A 5,711-nucleotide genomic window follows, 5' to 3' on the forward strand; every position below is an offset into this window, starting at 1 on the left:
AGTATATTTGTTTGACACGTAAACAGAACGTGGCCAATTCGTCACTAGTACAGCACATCAGCGTGTTGGAGAGCAAAGCCACAAGATTTACAATCTGAGTGTACGACGTTTCGCCAGTAATTACAACCAGCTTCATCAGGCGACAGCCAGATTTGTGGATAAATCCTCCTGTTTCGTTCCTTAAATAGCGGGGTAGATGTGATGACGTCACTTGTGGCCAAACAACTGACTGGACACGTATTCTTGGTTCTTTCGGTAAAGTCACGTAGAAGGGAAATAAAAAAAATAATTGTGTATGTTTTTATTATTTTATTATTTCCCTTCTACGTGACTTTACCGAAAGAACCAAGAATATGAATCCCTGCAGTCACGACAGCTTTAAATCGAAATTTGACTGGACTCTTGTTATTTTTTCACACCTGTTTAATTTCCAGAAAGCATAAACACGATTCTTACTTTTTCATACCTTGATACTGGCAAAAAACAAACAAGGTCCCGTGCTTCTTCTTGGTTCTTTCGGTAAAGTCACGTAGAAGGGAAGTAATAAAATAATAAAAACATACACATTTTTTTTTTCCCTTGTACGTGACTTTACCGAAAGAACCAAGAAGATGAATCCCTGCACTCACGAAAGCTTTAAATCCAAAAATAAAAAATAAATTTTTTTTTTTTTTTATTTCCCTTCTACGTGACTTTACCGAAAGAACCAAGAAGATGAATCCCTGCACTCACGAAAGCTTTAAATCCAAAAATAAAAAATGTTTTTTTTTTATTTCCCTTCTACGTGACTTTACCGAAAGAACCAAGAAGATGAATCCCTGCACTCACGAAAGCTTTAAATCCAAAAATAAAAAATGTTTTTTATTTTTTTTTTATTTCCCTTCTACGTGACTTTACCGAAAGAACCAAGAAGATGAATCCCTGCAGTCACGAAAGAAGCTTTAAATCGAAATTTAAGGTCCCGTGCTATTGACACTCCAGTTGCAGACTCGACGTGGCAAGAACGACGCCTGTCCTCGTCACGCCGATCCGAGGCATTCCCGTGGCCAGTCAGCTGTTGTAGCCGCACTGCGTCACCGCCCTGGTCGGTGCGGGTCGATACAAGTCGCTGTAGGCGGGAGCGGCTCGGATACCGATGATAGCCGTGGATGGGAATGCAACTCAGGTTCGCTGGGTTAGGGGCCGTCCATAAATGACGTCACGCGATTTTAGACGATTTTTTACCCACCCCCCCCCCGTCCTTCGTCACACGGCGTCACAAAAAGTCAGACCCTCCCCTCAAATATGACGTTACAAAGCTCTGCCTCCCCCCCCCCAAAAAAATAAAACATGCTTCAAATCGCTTTAAACTATTGTCATTGTAGTGGGTATTTAACGTGGCGCTGCACTCTGATGTTGTAGGAGAAAACATTTATTAAAAAGTCTGTTTAATTAAGTAGAACGTGTTGTCTATATTTATTTAAAGTTGCGCATTTTGATGTGACGTCACATTTCTCACCCCCCCCCCTCGTCACACATCGTCACAAATGTCTGACCACCCCCCCCCCCCCCCCTAGGTGCGTGACGTCATTTATGGACGGCCCCTTATCGCGGCGCAGTGCGATCACCATTGCGCAATTACTCCCCCCCCGTGTCCCCCCCCCCGTGTCCCCCCCCCCCCCGTGTCCCCCCCGTGTCCCCCCCCCGTGTCCCCCCCCCGTGCCCCCCCCCCCCCCGTGTCCCCCCCCCCGTGCCCCCCCCCGTGTCCCCCCACTTGTTATGCCATTCGCGACTGACATCAGCCTTGGTGAAGTTTCGAACCCATAATGTTATCGACTCATAAACAATAACAGAGTCCAAGCCACACCGCTCTCTGTCTCTCTCCACGACCTCCATGCGCCTCATCATGTGAGCGCCTCGCCGCCTATAAAATGCCGCGTGGCTCCCCGCAAAGTGCCGTTAAAGTCCGGCGTCGTTGGCCAGTTGAATTCGTAATCTATTCATGCACTCGCGGAAGGCCGTGTGGCCGATGACGTGTAAAACTATATATAGATGTTTAAACGCCGAGAGACAAATACTGGCGGGTAGGATGGAGTATTGGTCCAAATGGTTTATTATTTCGATACCTACTTGTTTATCGTAAGTATAAATTTCAATTTAAAGCTTTCGTGACTGCAGGGATTCATCTTCTTGGTTCTTTCGGTAAAGTCACGTAGAGGGGAAATGATAAAATAACAAAAATAAAACATACTAAAATAATTCTCACGACGTTTCGGCCACAACGCAAGCAGCCGTCTTCAGGTGAAGAACAGGTCTGTCGAAAAGACAGCGTCGTAAGTATGTTGAACTTCTCTGGCCACCAAACGTGCTCATTGGAGGTGCGTTGTAAGGTGCGCCCATCGCCGATTGAGGTAACACTCGCCTCCAATGTTAGTCGCTGCCTCCTGGAATAGAATCATCGAGTTCTGCTCAGCGGAGTACTTAGCTCAGTGCGCTAACCACTGCGCCACCGCTCCCTGTTCAGCCCCCCCCCTCTCTCCCTCTCCGCCGTAGTTAATGCTGCAATCCAAAAGCCACGGGCTGCGTATCCAGCGGCTCTCCCACGCGAGTTTGTTGAAGCTTCGTACAACGGAAGGACGTCGAGATGCGCTCTGTTTGCGATCGGTGTTTTTGTTTTCGCGTGACACCCACGACACGGGACGCGTCGCCACTTGCAATCAGGCAATTAGTGTCGGCTAGATATATTTAAGTGTGCATTGAAAACCCCCATCTCTTTAAAGTGGCCTTCCCTCTTTAGTTTGGTCGATTGCCCCTGCGGTTCTGTTTTTTTTTATTCCTGCTTGCCATGCCTTGTGCATTGGGATCCCAGAATGGAATGCGCTTTCTAAATTCTAATTATTATAGTGACTGCATTACGAGCCTATCGATTTTTTTATGCTACATTTTCCCATCCCCGGTATAGAGATGTTTAGTTGATTATAGATCCCAAGTGCGTTTAATATACACGTCGGATCAATCGACGTATCTATTAAACGGACACTTTAAACGTCTAATATACATCTGTGTCTGAGCTAATCCAATTAAAAACACGGAAAAGTCAGCGCCACGCATACCAACAGATACAAACGAATATAAATACATTAAAAAAAACAAGTATAGTCTTTATTTTAAATTCGTTAGCCAATAGCCCATATAAATTATTGTGATGACAATCGATCGCGTCCACACAACTCATGAGGTCGCGAATCCAAACGGACGCCGAACACAAAAAAAAAGGTCGCGGAGTGTTTTTTTAAATCAAAAAAATCATCAAAAAATCAAGTCATCTGGGATTTCTCTAACCGAGGGGGCGGGGGCGGAGGGCAGGGGAGGGGGTGATGGGGGGAGGGGGGAGGGAGTCGGGGCAGGGGGAGGGGGGATTTTGGGGGAGGGGGGAGGGAGTCGGGGCAGGGGGAGGGGGGATTTTGGGGGCGGGGGCGCGGGGGGTGGGGGTTGCTTTCATGCACAATATCATTTACTTTATTTTTTTTAACTTTTAATATTTGCACACATCACAGGCAAAAGTCGACATATATAATTAGATAGACCTAACTCTGACATGGAAACACAAGGTTCGTAAACAATCGATGCAAGTACAGTATAACGTATGTACAATTTATTCAAAACGGACTTAAATAATTTTATCTCGTGTTATCTTTACAATCCACTTGGAGCAAAACACCGATCTCGTCGCGCGTATGGCGGCGTCGATAACAATAATAATAACAACGATAAACGATTGCGTGGGGTTTCTTTTGGGAAGGGTGAGGAGTTGGGGGACATCATCGGCCGATATCCGCGCGCACAACTCTTGGACAACGTTGCTCACAGAACAGGTTGCAAGAGTATTATTATTATTTTTGTATTTTTGTATTCCTTCCCTTTCAACCCGTGTCGATTTCTCCACATTTTCACGGGCCAGCAACGTTCCGCTTAATCGAGCAGCGCCTCACAAAGGTTTTCCTCCTTCGACGTGACCACGATTCCGTCGGGCAGGGGTGGGGAACGTCCGGCCCGCGGGCCGTTTAAGGTCCCGCGAAATCATTTGGTGTGACCCTGCCAAGCCAACCGCAGGCGGGACTAGGAATTCAATAAATCTCTAGGAGCAAACCTGGAAAAGCAGTTGCGAGTAGCAACATCATCAATACCGGCTAACATCACACGCCTCGCCAAAGAGAAGCAGTTCCAGCCATCACATTAGGGGTGAGTTAATGAAATGTTTGACCAAATAGAACGGGATAATTTTTAAGTTGATAATTTTGTATGGCCCGCGAATGATGTTATGAATATCCAAATGGCCCTTGGCAGAAAAAAAGTTCCCCCACCCCTGCCGTAGGGCAACCAAAAAAATAATAACCGCACACACGCTCGCGCGCGGTTCGACAGATCTCAGCCACGCGCGCTCGCTTTATAACGCTGTGACACATCGATCCCACGCACACAACAACAACAACAACAACCGTCGTTCGCCACTATAGCGGCGATGGCGTCACAACGGCGCTTGTGACGGGCTAGGTATTACACCTCGAGGCCACGTGGAGTGTGTCGAAGGCTCTCTGGCTGCAAGAGGTCACGGGAGAGACCCAGGTGCTATGGGGTGACTGATTGAGATGGCCGGCAGATGCGCCACCTGTGCGCTTGACACTGTGCCAACTTTCTGCCTTTTATCCACCCGGCGCTCCGCTCGTTGTTGTCAGCGTCGCCCATCCGCCCTCCGTGATACATTGACCGATATTGACACCGCTGGCAGCAGTCGTCGGCAAGTCCAATCAGCTCCACATCCTTCTGTGCCACATCACTCCATATCTCTTCTCGAGCCCGTGCCGTGCCTGTTTAGCCGCCTCTATCCGGCCAAACGGAAGCTGCTGGGTCATGCGGTGCCAAGTTCTGTTTAGAGAGCGCCTATGAAGGCGAGGGGATGGGTGGCCAACCAGCAACCACGCCCGGCCGCCTTTGTCTCCCCCGTGGCCATATTTACACACCACACCAGGCTACTCATTCGAGGGCGAGTCGACCTGGACGAGACCCAGACCCGATTCGAATGTTCGCCACGGTTATTGGTCGTGAACGAGCGCAGCTAACCGCTACACGACCGCTCCCCACACACCCACACGTACATTACGCGCGTGTGTGCATTAACGGTGCGTATGTGATGCACGCGTGTTGCCTCCAACTGGCGCCTGGCGTCAACAAGGCAATTTAGCTCTCCCTCTGGACATCTCCCTAGTGGGTAATTGCAGGCGGACGGTGGCTGCTGCTGCTGCTGCTGTTGTTGTTTTCTGTTCGCTGCATCGCGTATCACACACTGCCCCCATCTGCCCGACTCGGGAAATTGTTGCTTTGATCCTCCCTCTCCTCCTCCCCCCCCCACCACCACGCTCGCGGGACGCAAGCGTGTCTCGTGAATAAACAGTACCGGCTTTTTTTTTGTGTCTCGCAATAGCAAAACAACATCACCACGAATTGTCCACAGCCGCGCGTCTCACGAGCGACGAGAGTAATCGTGATGACGACGCCTCCGCAGAACTGCGAAATTGCCGGCAGGACGCGCTTCTTGCAAAATCCGTGTGGGCACGCGGCGCCGTCGATTCTGTCTCTCCCTCGCTTTGCACGCGCGGCGCTCCGCGTGAGCGTTCCGTCTCCTCCCGGGGGGTGCGGAGGAGGGGTGGGGGGGGACGTCACTGCTTGCGTTG

This window comes from Lampetra fluviatilis, chromosome 4 (genome assembly GCF_964198595.1).
Source record: "Lampetra fluviatilis chromosome 4, kcLamFluv1.1, whole genome shotgun sequence".
NCBI lineage: Eukaryota > Metazoa > Chordata > Hyperoartia > Petromyzontiformes > Petromyzontidae > Lampetra > Lampetra fluviatilis.